The sequence below is a fragment of the Falco rusticolus genome, chromosome 8 (assembly GCF_015220075.1).
Source record: "Falco rusticolus isolate bFalRus1 chromosome 8, bFalRus1.pri, whole genome shotgun sequence".
NCBI lineage: Eukaryota > Metazoa > Chordata > Aves > Falconiformes > Falconidae > Falco > Falco rusticolus.
This window is the reverse complement of record NC_051194.1, coordinates 18,894,343-18,915,998: the sequence shown is the minus strand read 5'-3', so window position 1 is coordinate 18,915,998 and position 21,656 is coordinate 18,894,343. Positions and strand designations below refer to the sequence as shown.

General features: G+C 43.2%; 1 long non-coding RNA gene across 1 annotated transcript in view; it reads left to right on the top strand.

Moving 5' to 3' along the window:
* Positions 1-8,124: 8,124 nt before the first annotated feature.
* Positions 8,125-21,656, top strand: part of LOC119152632 — a 105,390-nt gene continuing 91,858 nt past the window's right edge. Inside the window, exon 1 of the long non-coding RNA XR_005105822.1 lies at positions 8,125-8,195. This is a non-coding gene — a long non-coding RNA (uncharacterized LOC119152632). The remainder of the gene's footprint in view (positions 8,196-21,656) is intronic.

Below are 21,656 nucleotides of genomic sequence, written 5' to 3'. Positions count from 1 at the left end.
ACTCCTACCACCTCATGTCTACACTTATGTCACTAGTTTACTTTATATGCATTATTTACTTTTGCATTATTATTTGTATAATGGCCTCACCTACAACTGGCCCCCTGTTGAATTCGTCCTGAACTGCAAATAGCAAGAGACTGTTCCTGCCCCAGGTGGTTTATGAGAGGCGGAAAAAGCACTGGAAGAAGCAAGCAGTGTTATTGCGGTTTGTTGTATGAGGAAGTGAGACCCAAATTTGCTTAATTTGTTCTGGGTCTCATGGAAAAGCCTTTGTCTGACCTGGTAAATTACACACCTGAATCGGTTTGGAGGCACCTAAGTAAGTGACCTGATTTTCTGGTATGTTGAACTTCTCTAAAACAGGCTCTTTGCCTGGGATTTCTGGAAAGCTATCCTTTTATGGGATTAGGATGAGATCAGTTTTCTTGACCTGCTTTCAGCCCAGGCTGAAACAGCCACATGTTCCTGTGGAATTCCTTCCCTTACAGTTGCTGGAGGCTTGCTTAACATACAGTGCATTTTCAGGTTAGAGAAGAAAGGTGTGTAACACCACTTAATCTGCGCTGAGTAATTTTCAAAACTGAACAGCAAAACTAAAAATCTCAAATAATTTCTCAGAGGAGCATGAATGAACCGATGTGAGCCATTTTCTTACATGCAAGATATAAGATAAGGGATAAGAGATCGCAGACCCAACAGAACACTTGTTTTTGACCTGCAGCAAGGCAGCTAAGGTAGCTCTGCTCTGTTCTACTGTACAGAATGACTAGAGGTGACACCTTGGGCCTGTGTTCATTATTGATACAGGTTTTGTGTCTCTAAACATGCAGTAATGTTTCCTTACTATCAAAGGCAGCTCATATGTAGTGTAACCCAGGGCACGTAGTGTGGATTCTTTGTGGACATGAGTTGATTTCTCTAGACTTTAATGTAGGAGGGTTCTAGTTTCCACATCTACCCCAATAAAAATGGAATATGTGTGCATTTAGCACCTGAGAAATTGTTATGCAAATGAGATACAGTAATTGACCAAATCAAAATATGCATTTATGTTACACTGGCTGCACCAAACTTCAAAGCCAGTACTCCTTTGAAAAAAATCATAGAATCATTTAGGTGGGAAATGACCTTTAAGATCATCAAGCCCAACCATTAACCCAGGACTAACATGTCCACCACTAAACCATATCCCTAAGCACCACATCTGTGTGTTTGTTTAAACACCTCCAGGGATGGTGATTCCACCACCACCCTGGGCAGCCTGTTCCAGGGCTTGACCACCCTTTTGGTGAAGAAATTTTTCCTAATAGCCAACCTAAACCTCCCCTGGTGCAACTTGAGGCCGTTTCCTCTTGTCCTGTCACTTGTTACCTGGAGAAGAGACCGACCCCCCCTGCCTACAGCCCCTGTCAGGCAGCTGTGGGGAGCGATAAGGTCCCCCCGGAGCCTTCTCCAGACTAACCCCCCCAGTTCCCCCCGCCGCCCCTCCCAGGACTTGTGCCCCAGCCCCTTCCCCAGCCCCGTGCCCGGCCCTGGACACGCTCCAGCCCCTCCATGTCCCTCTGGCCGTGAGGGGCCCAAACCCGAAGCCAGGGTTCGCGGGGCCAGCGGGATGTGACTCCATTCCCCACCGCTCTCCGGCCCGGCCGCCCAGCCAGCTTTGACCCCAGCGCAGAGCCCCCGGGCAGCCATGAGCAGCCGGTGGCTGCAGGAGAGGCTGTGGGAGACGGTGTCAGAGGCTTCACTAAGGCCCAGGACACACCAGCCACAGCCTCTCCCTCGCCCACCAGGCCGGGCAGCTGCTCGTAGCAGGAGATTGGGGCTGTCAGGCAGGGCCTGATCCCCTGGGTGTCCTGCACGTGCCGTGTGATGGTGCTCGGGATGATCTGCTCCATCACCTTCCCGGCACCGAGGTCGGGCTGACAGGGCTCTGGTTCCCTGGATCCTCCTTCATGTTATACTAGTTTGCTGGATCCTCCAAACGTTATAAACTGTTCACACTTTCTCATCAGTGGTTTACTGTGTCATCTTCTAACTGCAATTCGCAAGTCTTTTTGACCAGAAATTAAGCTGAAGTGGGGACGGTGTTTTCTGTTCCCTGCTCAGTGTTCGAATGCACCTTTGCAGAGCAGGGGTACCTGTGACAAAGTGATGCTCATGAGGTATCTCTCCAAATCAGGCATTTCTGTAATAGCAGGAGTGAAAGCATGTGTTTTCAGAAGTGACCGTTCTGGATTACAGGTACACTGGCAGGAACTGGGGGATTTTGTCTGAATGACCTAGCTCATTTGTAGCTGTGACAGAACAGAAACCAAAAATGAAAAATAAACAAAATTGTAAGTGAAAGTTTTGGAGAAGGGTACAGTTTCTGGCTATCACAGAGCTGGCTCAAATTATTGAAATAAGAGGCCTTAAGCTGAGTATGGGAGTTTGGTTTTACCCCAGAAATCCTGGAAGATTGTGAAGGTTGAAAGAACTTTAGCAGATGCTGGATGCAGTGTTAAATGGTGGCCATTTATTTTTTCTCAAAAATAGTACAGGTTTAAGCATGAAGACCAACCTTTTTCCAAGGGAATTGGCAGTAGAGGTCTAAAATTACACTTTAGAGGTCTTTTACAGCGTTAGGTTTTCATTCCTAACTTATTTTCAACAAAAGTTTTTAAATGTTGTGTAGGAAATCAGTACATTTCTAGCTTATCTGATTTGCATATGCAAACTCATCAATAACACCTGATGATTCACATGTGACATTTTTGCCACCTCTCCAGTGGGAAGTGTTTGAATTTTAACCATCCATATATTTACTCAACTGCTACCGTAACAGGTAGAAACAATTGCTTCCCCTTCAAACACGGGTGGTGTTGCCTAAAGAATGATTATAGCAAGATTTTTAATTTCAAGCCCAACTATTAACAGTCAATAGCCTGTTACCACATCACCCTGACGCAGATCTTGACACGTAACCCTCGCAATTATTTTTCATCCCACAAATCTTAATATTTACTAGGCAGAATCAATCTCCAAACCGCAGAGAGTAATTTGCATTGTTGGTGGTATAAATTATGCATTAGGTAAATGAAAATGTTAACCTTCCACTAATATAATTATACAAACAGAACTCACACTTGAGCACGGGTCAAATACTTCTGGTTAATGCAAAAACGTTTTCCATCCTCACAAGATCGCAGCTCGGCAGGTGCTGGGTGCGAGTGCAAACCGTGGGACCTCTCTTGCTCCGCCTCTCCCCAGCAGGGCAATTAACGCAGAAATAGGTCTCAATGAGCTGTGATTGTGTGAAGTCTCTGGGGCTGGAGAGTCACCAACAGTAATCCTCTGTGCAAAAGCTCCCCCTTATGGAAATGAAAAATACTAAACAATGCTTTTTTTCCCCCTCCTGAGTCAGACAGGACTAAGAGTTGATGAGGATGAAGTGACTTCTCGAGCCTACATAGTGTTTTGAAACTCAGTGTTTGAAATGCAGAGGATTTAAGGAATTCGCTTATGCTCCCCATGACACACGTGAATGCTGAAGGCACGTGTATGTGTTTATACTTGAAATTATTTGAGCTGCTTTCGAAGTTGGAATTTCTCGCAGCATTGTGGCAATGAGGAAGGGGAGGGAGACTCTTTGGGTAGCAAGCAGGACTAGGGTGTCACAGTAGGAGTTGTAGTTCTAGTCATGGGAGATAAATAATTTAGTTTTGGAATAGTTTTTATACGTGTTTCTGAGGACACACTACGATGTATATTTGGAGTTGCATCCTGATGGTGTAATTTCACCCATGGCTAATAACAGTAAGAAGTTTCAAGTTGTTTGGACGAGACATGCTGCTTGTAGGCTCAAATGTTACATAGGTGCTGTTGGTCATGCGTTGTTATATGGTCACTTCTCTGCTTAACAGTTCCCAATGAAACCTGTGCGAAAGCAGTTACAGCTCTGTGCTCATCCTGTTCTTGCATTCTCCACTAGCATGTCTGAATCCCAGTCGTAGCCTGTATAGACCTTTGCACTGACTTGACGGGACAGCTCTTGTGATTTGCAGACCTTTCCTGGTGTTGAAGAGCCACAGTCTGAGCTAATGGCAATCAGTATCATCCCACCAATGTTTGCTGCTTCAGAGAGATGCCCTCATGGCAGTGTGAATTGTTCTCGTGCAGGAATCTGAACAGAAATGTTCTTGCTTTTGCAAAACTGGTTCTCAGCTGGGTTAAGCTATTTAAATGGGGTTTGTTCAAGTAATACCTGAATGATCCACTTAGCGGGACTTTCCCTGATGTTAGCGGGCCAACATCAGTGAAAATCAAATACACTCAGCAGCTCACAGGATTTGACACTGGACCTAAGCATCTAGTAGGAGTGGGGAGATGGCTTGAATTAATTTGAAATATATTAAAGATATAGTATTAGTAATATCAAATAGTATTATTGGTATTAAGGATAATGAAAGGGGGAAACTACTGGAGGAGTGGACAGAAAAGTTGTTTCATCGTGGTAGCCTGGGGCAGCTGAAGACGGACAGCCAGCATGCACTGCAGTGGCACAAACAGTGGCACAAACTATACCCAGTCATTTTGACTGACTGGAGAGATGGACAAGTTGTTTTTGAGGGAGTATGTAAAGTGTATCAGTACAATACGAAAATCAAGAACATCGCGCTAAGCACTGCTGGCATAGGAGGAACATTGCTGAAACTGCAACATTTGAGAGCAGCAGTTAAAACTGAACTTCTCTTCAGGGTGACCTGAATATGTTCTACACTATGAAGAACAGTTAAACCTGAAAATCAGGTTAAAAGTTCATTTTTCACCTTTCCTATGTCTACAGTGGCACGTGCAGTGAAAGCAGATTTGAGCGGTTTTTGTTAAAACAATGAAAAACCCACATTGGTGCTGGCTGCGTGCATTGTGTTACAGCTTTCTCACCCATTGCCTGAGCTCTCTTTTACTTGCCAAGTATCAAAAGAGATATTAATGCCAACCATAAAATACTCACCAACATGCATGCTTGCCATTCCTTTATAGACATCGTGAGTTTGTGCATAACAAACACTAGCTCTCTGATCAGGTCTGATCCCAGTGTGGTGTCTTCCACTGCAGAGTTGTCCCTCCTGGAAAAAAGGAGTATTCCCAGTATACACATCTTCACTTTGGTAAGGAATTAACTTGTGTACACCACAGAAAATACCTTGGACGAGGGAGTGAAAATTGCATTACCAGTTACTGCTGAAGCTCAGCCTGTTGAGCAGCCACAGAAGCAAGAACTGCGCCGGGCTGTGGTGCTCACCTGCACCCACTTAAAGCTTTTTGGCTTGGACTAGGAACCATTAAAATTATGCAAGTACGCTTCTGATCACTTCAGAAATACGAAGGCCAATAGCAGGGGCTGGGCTTAGCTGCCTGGAGGTGATGCTTGGATTGGTGTACTCGGGTATTAACCTGGTTATCCGAAGGTCCAGCAAAAGGCCAGCTAAGCCTTTAGTGCTGCCATGTCTGTAGCTAAAGGTGGGAAGAGAGCTGGAAGAGGTCAAATCATTTGTATGTGACTTCTAATCTATCTGATTTTCAATTTATTTTTTTAATTAAATGGTTTTATGACACTAAAACGTTTATAAACTTGCTTAAGATTTGCCAGCTGTTTTCTGTGCTGCAGAGATGGAAAAAGCTCTGACATTCTGAGCACTCTGCCTGCACAGTTTCGAAGCACAGTTTTCCCATTTTTATTTAACTTAGCTGCATTAATTGAAATACATGTATAAAATGTCTTCCAGGTTTGAGAATACTTTTGTTGTCAGTGTGATATGCTCTTTATGTTTTGTTTACTGGTATTTTAAAATATATTTGTTTAGTTTGGGCCAATTTAAGTAAAACTTATTTTGTAGATCTTATTCTCAGTAACACACAAAAAATCTCAGACATTTACAGTTGCGCCAGGTAATGCTTTGAGATATGGTTTATTTTGGAGGAGGGGAAGATAGCATAATACAGCTAGAGCCAAAATACATCTAATGCACATCTAGGATTCAGTTCAAGTTTTGATGGATAATTACTCTTCTCTAATCCTGCAGTAGTTTAGATGACTTTCAGTGTTACAGCGTGTGATGGAAGGAAAGACACTCCAGCATTGGTGTAATTCTTCATTTCTCCAAGCAGAGGCTGAAAAGCACGTTAATGCTGTAAATACAGCCAGGAGGTGGTTATCTGCATAAGCAGAGAGGTTATAGGTCTTGGGATTTCTGTGCCTAGGAGAGGTTTGTAGGGCAGGCCACGTGATGCTGAGGTACCCAGCCATGCCCGGTGCTCAGCTCCAACAGCATTCAAGTCAGGCTTATTACGCCTGACGTCTTCCCTCAGCACTAATCATTTTTCCATTTCAACAACGGCTGTTTACAGCAGCTGCTGCCTTATGTTTGGTTTGATCCTGGTCCAGATTTTGCAAGTGATTAAAATGCTGCTAATAAAGATATTTTAACTAGGATTTACATGTTGACTTGCCTTTTCCAGCTACAAAAGGTCTTCCCACCACTGCTTTTCCTCATCTGCCCTGGTGTGGCTGGCTGGCTTGCGATTTCAGGGGTGACCTGGTAGTCCTCCATCCCCACAAGTGGAGCTTCAGCCAGCCTTTGCTGTCCTTCCTCTGGGAGCACCAGGGAGGTGTGGGGAACGGCTGGATTTTGGAAGAAATCCCGGTGCCCTTGTATGTGCACGATAGGGAGATTATCTTACACACATTCCCTTGTATGTTCCCTTGGTTTACCACATACTCAACTGATTTCTATTGGAATATTATAATTGCATTCATATGGTCTAATAGCAATGGCAGTTACAAAAATTCCCAGATAAAGCCCATGCTGTCGCCGAGGGCTTTGATGCAGCCGGTCTCCTCAGTTACACCCAGGCACTAGAATTACAGAACAAGAAAAGTTTCCTGCCCCCTGCCCCCCCCTCCCCCCCTTTTTTTTTTCTTTAATCCTTTGGCTTAGAAACTAACAGGTTTGCAGCAGTAGTGATGGAGGTGCACGTGATTCTCGTCCTGTGCTCCCTTGCAACCCGTAAAACTGGACCACATGCTTGCAGAGCCTGGTGCACAGGGTGGAAGCGAGCCTTGGCAGAGTCTGGGTGCTGTGGTACCAGGAGTATCCCTTGCATGTGTTTGGGTGGGATCTGAAAGATGCCAAGGGCGTGTTGGCAGGAGGGAGGAGAGCAGCAGAGGGTGCTCGCACTGCACCAGCCACAGTGGCCACAAGCCTGGGGAGAGGGTGTTGTGCAGGGTGAAGGAGGAGCGGGAGCTCCTCTGCATCACACCGAGCCACCTTCCCTTTCTCACTGCTTTCAACTCAACCCCTCCCTCTGCAAATGTAAACGCTCCCTTCTGGGCTGGGGGGCAGAATAGGGTTTGACCTGGTGCCAACATGCAGCAATGGTATCGTGGGTTGGCATCTGCCATGACACTCGAGCAAACTGTCTACCTTGCAGGAGGTTGTGTGTGTAGGAGTGCGGGAAGTGCACAATGTGACTCAGGCATTTTTAATTACTGATACAGAATAAAGCAAAGCTCATGGTGGGTTTTGTTCAGCTCTTCATTCATGCTTGTAACTGCAGGGTCATTCCATTGACTTGGCTTGAATGACCCTGAATATATAGCTACTGCTATAGAAATAAGAAGTGTGCTTCTGTTTGCTAAAGGCAAGGTAAAATTAATGAAAATGTAAGGAGAGAAAATTCTTTACAAGTAAAGGCTCAAAATACTGTTTAATTAACACATTGTTGATTTAACATTTATTGAAAATTCCTGCTGACATCTGCACACTTTGACAGACAAAGCACAGGATTAAGATTTGGTTTCTGTGGCAGCTTATCTGCTCTTTTTATATCACCTCACATCTCCTTCCTCTCTTTCTTTTTGTCTGTCACACCCGTTTAGATTGTAAACCCTTTAATTCTGTTCTGCATATATCTGCAGCTTGGCTTGGTGGAGACCTGACTTGAATTATGTCTTGAACTGCTTATATGGTACTAATTACATTAATAATAATTGACTTCACTGGGCTTTGGATCAACCTCTGAAGGAATACATTTGCATCTCATTACTTACCCTGATGGAGTTCTGCATGTGTTCTTTCTGCAGATGATGGGGATTCTGGTCGGGGGCTCATCCAGGGACCAGTGGAGGACCCCGTGCAGTGGCTGCGGTGGTGAGTGATGTGGTTCCAGCCTGTGGTAGAGCTGGAGCAATGAGATCCCATTTTCCAGTGGATTTGTGCCGTGATGCTGATGGATGTTGCTGTCTGGAAGGTATGCTTCCAGCTGAAGGGTTTGTGGACAGTGTGAAACTTGTGAGGGATCTGTTCACCAAGGGATCTAGGCAGGTTAAATGGGTTATTTTCCCCTTTCTCACAGTAGGGGCTCCATCCCTTAAATTCTTTGAATCACAGCTAAACATACAGACTAGCTCAAACAGATGTTTTAGGTTTGCTAGAGCAGGATTTGGTAGGCTGCTGTCAGCCTGTGTTGTTGAAGAGGTTAGCTAATCCGCATGTCTCCTCTTCTTTAAAAAACAATGACTCTGTCAATCCAGGTAAGGGATTAGTTGATTCAGTGTGTATTTTGTAGACATTGAATTGTTGGTCAGGTACTTATGCCTGCATTTGTTCTGTCTCAGTGAAATACTTTGGTCTCTGTTTCACCTTGTGTGTTGCGTGAGCCCCCTCAGTTACCAGTGGAGAAAAAAAGAGAGACTTTTATTCTTAGGGGACATAGACTCTTTGGGAATCAAGGTGCTGTAAAGTACATACACAACAGATAGTTTTGCAGTCAGTAATATCATCCATTTGTGTCAAAAAAAAGGCTGAAGGTCTTTTGTGTTTGGCTTGTAGAGTACGTACAGGCTCTGCTCTTTGATATCCACATTGGTCCAGGGGGAAAACATGCTGGAAAAGAACCTTTGATTTCAACATTATGAAGGAAAATATGTATGTCTGTAGTTCCCAGGACAGAGTGAAAGCAGGGAAGTTGGGGGATATTAGGAAAAAGAGATAAACAGATATAAGAGAAGGAAGAAAGAAATGTGAAGACAGGAATATTCAAGTATTTGCAATTTTTTTTTCCCTCAATTATACCTAGAAACTACCCCAAAATCAAAGGGATGGCCTGAGACTACATAAGAGATATTTAACCCATAGCAGAAGAGAATGATGAGTGAAGTGTTTGTGGGAAACTCCTGGGTAATGTTAAGCTGCCCAGGTATGAGTGTGAAGAACAGATATGCAGATATGTAGGAAACAACAGTAAGAAACAGCCATTAGTAAGACAGAAAGTAAATGAGAGCTTAAACACACCAAATGAGACTTTTTCTTTTTTTTTTCTCATGACTAAGAGAGAATTAGTTCCTTTTTGCATTAAATATCTGAATTTTGACAAAGTTCCATTTTTTTCATTCAAATGAGGACACAGCATCAGTTAAGGTCTATTCTGGAAACAAATCAAACCCTCTGTTAAAGGCCCTCTCCTGTCCTTTCTGGGTGCTCTCTGAAGGAATAGTTTAATCAGCGCTTCATGGACCCCGGGCAGTGGAAAATTTGTGTGCTGTGTTGCCTATTGTATGCTCAATATAATGAGATACTTAACTATATTAAACCTTTGAATGTGTTTTTAGCTATTACTAATTACAGACAGGGTAACTAAGTCTATGAAAAGTGTCCCAGCACTGGTTGTGTTGGTGTCTGGAGCCGAGACGTTAAATGCACAGATTATCCCTCTTTGGTTAGTTAAAAAACATTGCTTTATCTGGCCATCACCTCTTGTATCTTGATTTTCAAATTAGAATTATTCTAATAAAGTACACTGTGGTCCTGCCTGTTCCATATCTAACAGAAGATATATTAAATCTGTATTTCATTACCTAACAATACCTTGACCTTATCATATGACAGTTGCTCGGTAATAATGTTTTGCCCCTCTTATCTCTAGTACATTCTCCAAAGGATCTTGATGTACTTTCAAATACAGTTAATTGAATCTAGCTGCCCTTTTGTGTGCTAAAATTGTATTAACAATCTTGTTACAAACATCAAAGAGCCGTAAATTAAGTAGTGTTCGCCTAACCCAAAAATTTGTTGCAAAGAATGTTACAAAATGCAGATTTTAATATCACTGTGGCAAAATTTTCTAGCATGGTGCAGAATTCCTGCTGAAGCACAGGTAATGATGTGGATTAGCAATTTTAAAGGTGATTTAGATGGCAGCAGTGGTGACCACTGCCAGGACCATAAACTGTCATGTGAAAAAATCTAATACAATGGAAAATCTGTAGCAGCGCAGGTTTAGTGTGCCAAGCTTGAGGTCTTTTGATGCAGGGAATGAACTAGACTGTATTTCTTGATTACTTCTGTCTTCCAATTTTGAGTGCTTCTTCCTCTGCCTTTTTTTTTTTTTTTTTCTTCCGTGTTCATGTAGACCAAAAGTCTTGGTCAGTGGCTCTCTCTTGTGTTATGTTTCTTTAGGACTCTTGTGTTGAAACTTCTCCTGTTTGTGCTAGGTAAGGAATTTGTTTCCTTTCCCATTAAAATTTTCAGGTTTTTCAGTAAGGATATTCACTGAAATCTAAATCCTTTGAAAGCTGTTCATCAAGCAAACACTGTTCAGATGAGTTAAAATAATTCATTGGCAATTATAAGCACATGCAACATGTTTACTGATAATATTAAGCAAAAATAATGTTAACAGGCTTTTATGCTTGAAATGGTTGAAAGAGGGCAAAGTGATTTAACCTTACAGAGGTTTATGAAGGTAAAAGGTTTTATCCCTGGCCAGTTTTAGTTTCAACATTCTAGGATTTCATAGAAAAAAACCCCAAACAAACAAACAAAAAACTACCAAAACCACAAAGAAACTCACCCACCCACCCCCAGCCAGCTGTAATTAATGTACCACCTACTACCTTGGACTACTCAGAGATTGTCCTGCAATGACTTGCATGGAAAAGCCCAAATTTTCAAGTTGGTATCGTTATAAACTGGATCTTCAGCAGATTATTGCCAGCGTGGGACCTGTAACACACACTGTCTGGATCTAAATCATAGTTTGTCCACATTAATTGAGTTTCAGCTCCCAGACAGCAATGCTGGTGCTAAGCATGACAAGATGTGAAAGCCACTGACTTAATGCTACTGTATTGCCTACCGATGATGGCCCAGCACATGCAGTCCTCCTCCTGTTGTGGAATATATTTGCAGTTTGCTCCTTATCCCAAACTGCTTGTGGGCCAGGGAGATGATGGTTATACTCTGGCTCCTGCTTTGGCTGTAGTTCATGACCTCTTGTTTTCAAATTTCATAAAGTATAGCAAAGTGACAGCAAAACACAAGACGTGTATCTTGCAAGCCAATCTCCTGGTCTCTCGTTGCAAGCCTGTTTCAGCCAAGCGTGCTGCCAGTAGAGTGCCTGTAATCTATGGTGTATGTCTGGGGTTTGATGAGAAAATGTAATTCTATAGCCTCTGTGTGCTGATACGAATTCTCCTGCCTGTGTGGTATGATGTGAGACCACAGCCAATATTTTATGATGCAGTCCTCCGACAGCAAGCTAGTAAGTGAGTCATTTCCTACCGTCCTTTACAATTATACTCTGTGCATTATGGGCAACTCCTTATATATGGTCGCTAAGATATAAGGACGTAGTTCAGTAGTAAGTGCAGAAAGATTTTAATCCTCTCTCCGAGTAGATTTGGAAGGTAATATTTTGACAATGTATTTTATCTCCCTTTTATGAATCAGGCTTTATCGCTGCATTCACCTCGTCTGTGGGCATGCCTTTGAGGCCAAATTTGTCAATTGTTTGCACTGTCCTGCTGCAGGAGTGCCCTAGAGAGCATCTCCGTAGCACTCCATCTGTTACATCCTCAGGGGGAATATGAGAGCATCCTGCCCTTAAAGTGACCTCTGGACACCTCTGCGTGTGATGTGCCAGACCTGCTCTTGGGGGCACTCCAGGCAAGGAGATGGCTACCTGGCCCAAGAGGCCAACCCGCAGCACCTGAGCCGGGGAGGGTGCCTCTGCAGCCGCACTCTCACGAAGGGGTGGCTTTTCAAACTATTCCCAGCAGATTTAGCATCTGCTGCAATATCTCTCTTGCATGCTTTTGAGAGCTGCCACAAGAGCTCTGAGGAAATTATACCTCTCTTCATCTGGAGGAGGTATGGATAGTTGTGATGAGATCATGGTGAGAAGGCAGCTGCAGAGAAGAGTGACCAGGGATAGATATGGGAATGGAAACAAAGCTGTATGGTGGGGAAGGAGGCTGAGGGGAAACATGTCTTGTAGGATAGAAACACTTCTATGTAGCACTGACAAGGAAGCTGCACCCAGACAGCCTGTTGTAATGCGGAAGCATGTCATTTTTGCAGACTAGGGTTGTGCATCTCATCGTCTGGTGGAAAACACAGAGATCTTCAGCCCTGAGAGCACCCTTGGTGTCAAAGCGCACACTAGGTAGAGTGGCAGGCTGCCTAGCTGGGACCACTGCTTAGCAGCAGGACACTTCCTTTGCAGGGCCTAACACCAAGTTCTTCTGGGCCCCAGTTCACCAGCTGTCCTCTAGCTAGCTGTGGCGCTCCAGCTAGCAGGGGTGAAACTAGACATTTTTCAGGTGAGCTGGTGATCTTCTACCTGGAGCAAGCCGCTATATGACTACTTGTGTTTGCTGCTCATCTGACATAGGACCATGAGTTGTAAATGGTCCTTGATTCCTTCAATAGAGTGTCCTGCTATCACTGGCAGACTTGGGAGAGAGCACCAGTGAGTCCATTTTGGGGTTGGTGAGCTTCAGGCTCTGTGGGGGCAGGTGGGGGTCTCACATACCAGGGAGCATGGAGTGGGACAGCTGTGGGGTAGGAGCATCCCTAAGAGCATCCCGGTTCACAGGGAGCTTGGTCAGTTGTGGTGCGCTGCCGCCGTTGGAGCAGATGGGGCTGCTCTGTTCGGGCTCTGTTACCACAATAGCCCTGAGCTGCAGATCGCTTCAGCAGACCCCCTAGGCAAAACACGGTTGATTATTCAGCATGATTTACCCCCACCAGCAATCTGTATAATAGTTCATTGGTCATCATGGAAATGTGTGATTTTAAGGTACAGAACAATGCAAAATTTGTTCTTACAGTGTAAGTCGATTTCCATGTACAAAACCTTCGCTACTAGTGCGACAATATATAAGCCTGTAGCTAGTGGAAATCACATGCTGTTATGAGACTATGATAGATTTATGCCATTTGAACAATGGAAGTCTGTTGTTTCGATGATATGATATATGCTGAAAGTTTTCAGACTATATATTTAAATAGAAAATGTTTCAAAGCTCTGATATATGCAATAGAAGACTCATTATGCTGTATAGATTTGTACTCTCAATAGTCTGATATGATTGCACCTCTACATCATCTACTGCCGTCTGTCAGTGCCTGCTAGAGTGCAAGGAGCTTGTAACTAATACAGCACGTGAAGGATAACATCTAGGAGGGGAGTATGGGATTTTATGCTGATTGACTGGAATGCAGCATGAGGCTAAGTGTGCTACAGCGAGGGGACACAATTGTAAAAGGCTTTTAACTTTGCCTGTGAGTTGGGACAGATTTGTACACCCCAGCTTTCGTACATAGAAATGTTCATTCCTATTTGGGCTTGCAACATCTCAATTTTTTATTTTTTATAATTATCATACCACATCTAACCTTTTCTTTGTGTTCTACAAAATACTGCAATGGTTAACCTTAAATAACAAATTTGCTTAATGGAAAGCCTGAGCTCTTGCTTCTAAATCCCATTCAAACTGCTGTCCCACTAAGGTAGATCAGAGGTGAGGACCTTGCAAAAAAGCTGGATTTCACTTTTTAGTGTTACTGGAAAGTCAAGAAACTCAGTCCCTGCATGAATGGAGTGGGCTGTGGGTGAGCAAGCCCCAGAGCTGGAAACCAAGCAATGGAGAAGGATTTTGCATTTCTGCAATAGATGCGGGTACCTGGCATCTGGCAGCTGATCCCACATCTTTACATCTTTACAACCTTTAGGCTTGTAAAGCAAATGCTGTTTTCTGTCACGTCCAAAATAACTGTAATGGGGTGTCTCAAAGTGCAGATTTATGCATCCTGGTGCAGACGTGAGGAGGTTGTGCATCTACCCATTGCGTGCAGGCACAACTGCCCTTGTGTGCGCACACCGAACTCCTGCCTGGGGGCTGAGCAATTGCAAGGAGAAAGTGCAAAAGAGAAAGAGAGGAGAGAAAGAGAGGAGAAGCTGCATGAGAACTTGGAGGTTGTCTGTGCAGCAGGGGTGATTCTGATGCGGGCAAAAAGTTCTGCAGTTCTAGACCTCCTTTTTAATATTCTTACATATCAAAAGATTTCAAAATGTTGACAAGAGACTGTAATTTTCTAAATCACTCCCAAACACATTACAGTATTTTCTAACCCTACCCATGGTCTAAAGTGGTCTAAAATTTGCGGGTTTTAAACACTACCTTTTTTTTGGTGTATTTAATTTACTTTATGGTTTACCATCTGAATTTGAAAACTTCCAAGCTGCAATGAGTGAAATGGCATTTTCTCTGTTCTGGATCTGTAGCAGAGAAGCTTTTATAATTTACTTACCCCTATGTGTTTGCTTCCCTTAATACTTGATTATATGAGTTTATTTATCTGGTTGCTTATACTGCTTATACGTTGGATAAATGGAAAAAGAAAACCCCACCACCCAGCATATTTATTTAAAAACTATATGTATACATAAAGGCAATTGCCTAAGTTGGTAATAGTTTCAAGAGTCACACTTCAGCCATTCTGTGTCTCAGTTTGCTTACCTGTAAAAGAAGTAGAGCAGCTATTTACTATCTCAGGAACTGCTGCTGAGATTTAGCATACTGATTGATGGGCATAAAGTATTTCAGGATCCTTGGAGAAAGATCATTCTATTATTTTTTTTCAATAGAACAATTCTAGAGAGACTTGACAGTCTCCCAGAACAAGAAGAAATTCTTGGCAGATACCTTGGGAGCTTGGTGCAGAACTTGTTTCTTTTTACTGGTCAGTCTTAATGAGAGTCTAGATCAGGGCTGCAGGTTGTTCGCAGGCTGATCTATGGCCATGATGTCATGCTTCAGCTGGGACATATTTTACAGAGGATTGTACCTGTCACTTCCATCACGTTTCTAGGGTTCCTGTAATTATGCATGAGGGCAGTAATAAGCACGTTTAAGCAGCAGTGAGCTAAGCCTGGCGCATCAGGGCAGCCGTTCTCGTGTACCTGATGGCACGCAGGGCTGTAGCTGTAGTGGTGTTTGCCCAAACAGGCTGTGTCTTGCAGCTTGTCTCCTTGACTTGGGAGGTAGTGCTAGCTGAAAATCTGGCCTGTGACTCCGTTTTAGTGATGCAAACAATTTTCATATTCACAAGTGGCTAGACAGGCTCTGCCACCATAGCTACACATCTGGGGAAATGCAAGATATTGTGAGAATATGTAGATGAGAGACTGCTGAGCATTGCTTGGGCACTCTAAAAAGGAGTGTTATTAATAGGTTTCATCGGAAAGTACTCATCATGTTTTAAACATAATTTAAAAAAACCCCAAACATATTCCAGATTCAGTGTAATTTTTAATTGTACGTTTTCTCATTTCATTGGGAAAAAAACTCCAAAATCTAAAAATGACTTATTTCACTGTGAACACAACTCAAATATTTGTAGTGACAAAAATTACTGACCTGAAAGGTCCTGAACTCCAAAATGGTAAGCAAACCTCCCCAAAATTCATGTAAGAAAAAAGCTAGAAGGTAAGCTGACCAGTGTGTATGTGTGTCTGTTTTGCTAGGGCAGTGGTAGGGACTAATGCCAGACCCCCACATCCCAGGTGAGGAGCCATCGTACTCAGGCTTTGTTTCCTCCATTTGTTGGGGTGGTGCTCGGCCGTGCAGTAGGGGTGGCTGCAGACCAGTGAGCAAAGCCACTGCTTGTGAGGGGGAGACAGACCCAGCCCTCTGTCCAACAAGAACTGACTCAAAGCAGCTAAACTATGAGCACACAAATTGAAATTTTTTAATGTTCCTGCTCTGAGCAGGGTAGAAAAGTGTCCCGAGTTTCCACATTTCATGTTGTGCATGGGCACCCTTTCACTGTCCCACAGGCAGAGGGCTGGATGGCTCCTGCACCTCTTGTGATCTTTCCCAAGGCAGTTCCCTGACACTCTTGATTTCAAGGACTGATGCTTCTTGTCCTTAAACTCAAACTAGCGAGTTTGAAACAGTCTCGGTCTTTTAGCACTGTCCTTACTTGCTCTAATGTAGGTGAGGAGGGAATCAAACCCGAAAAGAACACTTGGATTTGGGTCAGAAGTGTGGAGCTCAGGTGATGGCTCAGGTCCCTGTCTAGGTCTCGCCAAGTAAAGACAGCAGACAGGTATATATGCAATGAGTTGCATATTCATCAGTGAAATAATATGTACGGTATCTAGTGAGCTTGGGTACAATCTGACCGGGAGAGCTGCCAGCACGGATTGCCTATTTCATTGCATGACACTGTCTAATTTCATTTTATTTATTACCCCGTGTAGCACCTATAACAACAACGTCTGGGCGATGACAGAACAATCATTCTAACAAAACACACCATACAGTTTTTATATCCTTTGAGACTTGTACTGGCAACTTTGCGAGACACAACGTTGAATGAGGGAGCCCAGTGCTCTGACCCAGTCTGGCGGTCTTGGTGATGGACAAGCTGTGTGGCTGGGGCAGGGGCTCTGCTCTGCTCACCTTCATCCCATCTGCCAGAGCATTGCTTCACGTCTGCTTGGGCACTAGGTCATCCCTCTGATGCAGAGGACCAGGACGCAAAGCAGCTCAAAGAGCTGACCAGGTTTCCCTCCTCTACAAGCGATAGCAGAATTCCCAGGGGACGCACAGGAACTGTGTGATTTCCCTGAGTGTTCACCTACAGCAAGAGTATATTACACCCTAAAAAAATGCCAGCTGTCGCACAGACCTGCAGCCCTGGAGAAGCACCCAACCTTTGCTGCACTATTTCTTTTGAATGTTATAGCTGTGCTATTTCTTCTTTTGCTACACATCTGGTAGCTGCACCGATAGGCTTACCCTTCAGACCATTCATTTTTGTCAAAATCCACCTGCACTCCCTTCTTAATTTTGGTTTCGGTTCATTGCACATGAAAAGCTTCAAAAATAAAGGCTATAAAGTTTTTCAGAACCAAGGATATAATTCTTAGTTAATACCCATTTTCAGTACTTTTTTTTTCTTTCTCAAAAGTCTGCGGGGAACTAACAGTTTTAGGATCACACAGAGGAATTTTAGACTAGAAACATTCAGTCTGAATGCATCTGACTGTGACTGCCCATGCTATTCAAGACTGGGAATAGATCCGAGGACCTTTAGATCCCACTCTTTTTGCAATAATCGGAAACAGTTTTACCATAGAGTTGCTAAAAATGACCTCCTGGATTGCTCCTAGCCTGTCACTTGAAGGTCCATTACAGCTTTTCTCCTTCAATACTTTAAAATATTTTGAATTAAATTACTTAGTCATAAGCCAACATGTGAAAAAGATAGAAAAGACAATGCCTTAGTGAAACAAGGAGTATAAAAGGTGACTTGGGGGAATAGGATGTGTAGTGAGACTGGCTGACCTTGTTCTCATCTTTTAAGCGCCATTTAAACGTCTGAGATCTTTACAATTATTGCTTTCCCAAGCCTGTGTGAATCAGCAGTGTGTTGCAACCCTTCGTTTACAGAAATGAAAGCTAGATTTTTCAAGCAGCTCGTCTTTCACTCGGGAACATGAGAAAGGGGCGAGATTCCCAAAAATGCTCGGCAGCCTTCTCAGAGCCATGTGTGACGGCGAGCCTTGGACCCATCGTACTGACTTCATGCGCATGGATCCTGCTGAAGCAGGGGAAATTTGAGCTGAGCTGTGTTGAAAATCTGTCCAACTCAAGCATTTTAAAGATATTTAGGCCTTGTTCCACTCAGTATTGTGAGACTTAAGTGAGGCGGGCTGCAGGTTTAAATTCCCTTGAAACTGGTGGCAGGGAGACATTGAGGCATGTCCTAAAATATCCCTGCTCTGCATCTTTGTTATGTATCTTTAAAATCAGACTGGAGATTATTTGCCTACAATTCCACAGACTCAACTTAGTAGTTTTAATTGCAAGACTATTTCATTTCCCCACAGCTAGCCACAAAATAAAATAATGAGATGAGAAGAAAGAAAGATTATTCTCTTTACAAATTCCTTAAAATATATGAATATGGCAATGCATTTCTGTAAGGCTGGGCTGTGACCTATTCTGCTGTGCTTCTATGAGATAAGCTGTTCTAATAACTTGTCTTAGATTTTGGTTTCTGACTGAAAGCCTAGCCTTTTTGGTTGGAAAAGATAATATCCTAAACATATGTCTGATGATTGATTCCTCTGCATGTGCGTTCAGTGTGTGCAATGCTCTCTTAAGGGAACAAACACTGCTGTGGTTGAGTCAGCAGGATGGGAACACTCATTTAATCAGTGTTTTTTAGTCAATATTTACTAGTAAGACAAAACAACTTTTTGCTCTGTGGGAAATACAACATTGTATTTTCTAATATGACAGCTTACGGAGAAAATGTTTAGTTTAACCCATTAGAGGTTCTTCTAATGCATCACTAATACAGACAAAACTTGGTTTCTTTCAATTATCATTTAAATTTGATCTACTATTAATATTTCTCTAGAATTTTTCCAGTGAGTTGTTTCTAATCATCATCAGTGAGTTTTGCTTCATCTTAATGATCTGGCTGCTTCATTAACACGTGATAGTGTTTCGTTCATGTGGCCAGACAAATTCTAGTTAGAGCATGGACTGCTTGTAGAGCCGTAGGGTGTGTTTTCCAAAACATTTAATCTTGCAGAGATCATTTGAACACCTATCCTCTGTTCCTGAACGGGCAGGCAACCTCTATTGCCTTTTAGACTTATTTCTTAATTTCATCTACTGTTTTTGCAAAAAAAAAAGCAATGATAGGAGAATATTCAAAATACGGTTTTTAAGCCCAAGAGCTATGCTGGTAGCTCATGGACATACACTGCCCTTGCCTGAGAATATCAGAGGCATTGGTTATCCACAACTCCCTTTTGTTTTCACAAGACTTGCAAATTTTAAGGGTCTTGGAATGTGTCAGACTGCACCGTGGTTCAGCTATAGCGTGGGGGCTGGGGAAAGGTGGAGAAAGAGTGACACAGGCCAGTTTGTGTTCAGTTCAGTCGTGTGTCTCTCCTTCGGGCATACATATGTGTGCCCTGCGCATGCTGCATCATTGTGAGGGGGATCTTTCCCCTTCCCTGGCCTTCCTTCTGATGTGAAAGCCATCCTGGTGGAGCCCTCAGGCTGTCTCTGTAGGGAAACAGAGCAGCTTAGCCCTTCTGTAGAAAAATAATAAATCTTGAAATCAAGGTTAGGCCTGGGAATTAATATTAAATGTGAAAACACACTGGGCGAGCCAACAGTTTTTTTGATTCTTCAGTCTAATCTTGGGATTTTTACAGCCGGTTACATTCTGTAAAGCATCCCCGCGATGCGTAGTGTGCAACTGCAAAGCAAGAAAAGAGGTGTTTTCAGACTAGTGGTAAGGGTACTGAAATGAACTGGGGTGCGAAAACATGAGTCCCCTGTAAGCAGTGGTGTTTGTATCTGTGAGCGTGTGTGTGTCACCCAGGGTTGCTATTGTCTTCTGGATCTGGGGAAACCTCACCCGAGTGCTGCAGAGGAGTGGGTAATTGGGCAAAACAATGGCAAGGCCACAGAAACAAGCAATTCGTGCTCTTGGGGAGCACAAGTCAAGTCATTCTTGTCATCAGACATCCCAGTCACCTGCTGGGATACCTGGGGGAAAAATTAGGGTAGCAAAACACATATTGTTTCTTTTGTTAGAAGTGCCAAGTTCGGTGGAGATGAATTGGCCATCTGTTCCACTCCCAGTGACGTTCTGGCAAGCTGTAAAGCTCATTTTTATACATTGCCACTTTCCATCAATGCTAACAAAAGTCAGAGGGAATTGTTTGGTTTTTTCCTTAGAACATTCTTTCTTTTGACAATGTGCAACCAAGAGCCTTTTCCACAAAGTTTTGTTCTCCCTCTGGCCTCTCCATGTTTGCACAAGACATTCAGGTACCTTATCTCCAAGTAAGAGAGTAATCAGACACCTATTTAAGCTTGAAACTCAAACCTCTCAATGGACTGCCCAACAAAGAGCTCTTGTCCAAGCAAACACTGTTCATCCTGGTGTCAGTTCTTTAGCTGATACAGTCCCTGGCTCTGTGCACGCTTCGTCTTGTAGGACAGTCCACATCTCTCCATTATGGTTAGGGTCACGACCTTCTCCCACTGTTTTCCTTTCATGGCACAGATGACACACTGTGGTCATTAGTTACATCCTAATTGACTGCCGTGGGCCGCAGAGGTATCCTCTAACACGCTTCTGAAGCTGCAGTCTCCCCCTGCGTCTGGATGCTCGAGCTCTTCTTGCATCTGATAAAGTGCATCTGATTCCACGTGCTAATCATCGTCACCCAGGGTGGTTTTATCAATGTGGGAATGTGGAATTCAGCCGGTGTGCAGCATATCTTATATAACATTATATATCATGTGAAGATGTGTAAATCTTACACTGCTGAGCTCGTGCTTATGGTTTTCAAGAGAGTCAGTAACACTTGGCTCTGGCACACACAACTGTCTCACTGAGGTCCCACCTTTCCACTGGCTGCTCGAGGGTAGGGTGAGGTTGTTGGGAAGACAGAGGGGAGAGAAGTGACTCTACAGTCTCTGAAAAGATGAAGCTCCCTCCTGTCTGGAGAAATGGATTTGTATATATTCAGGTTTTCCAAATTGCTGTAAATAGTTTTAATAATAATTCTTTACAGTATTTTTCCTTTCCTGAATGACTGTTTCTGAACACAGGCCAGAATGAATTCTCCTGTGTTAGGTTTTCTGTATGTATGTACTTTGAAATTCCATTTTACTAAACAAAATTACACCTTTAAAAGATGTTTCTGAGCTGTGTAAACTTGTTAATGAAGTCTCACTTCATTCAGTTTGATATTCTTTTAATATTGCAGACAGAACGAAATCAAACACTGCTTTGGTTCCAAAGTGACTTCTTGCTGTTATGAAAAATACAGATAAAATTGCATTTGAATTTTCCCACCAGATAGTTTTCTTAGATATATTTAGCTATAAGGCTGTAGGAATTATCTTCTTTTCAAAAAAACCTGTAACAGTAGCAGGTTTGTGTTTTGTTGAAGTCTTTCTAGAGTTTCTATTCCAGCTCCCTTTCCTCAGCATGGCTATCCCATGTCCTGGCTGCGGTCTTCTGGTGGTACAGGTGGCAAGTGATGGGGACAGTCAGGTGAGCTCTGGGGAGCCAGCTCTGCCCTGATGGGTGCTTTGTGGAGCCTAAAGCCCCCCAAAAGCCTACCGTGCTCTGTCACGTTAACTGTGACAGCAGCAGCAGAGCCTGGTTTGCTGTCAAAAGACTGTTAAGTGTAGTAAGCAGCACCAAACAAATGTCCTGTGACAACTGTCAGGCCATTAAATTATAGAATAAATAACCCCAGCCTATTTAGATACC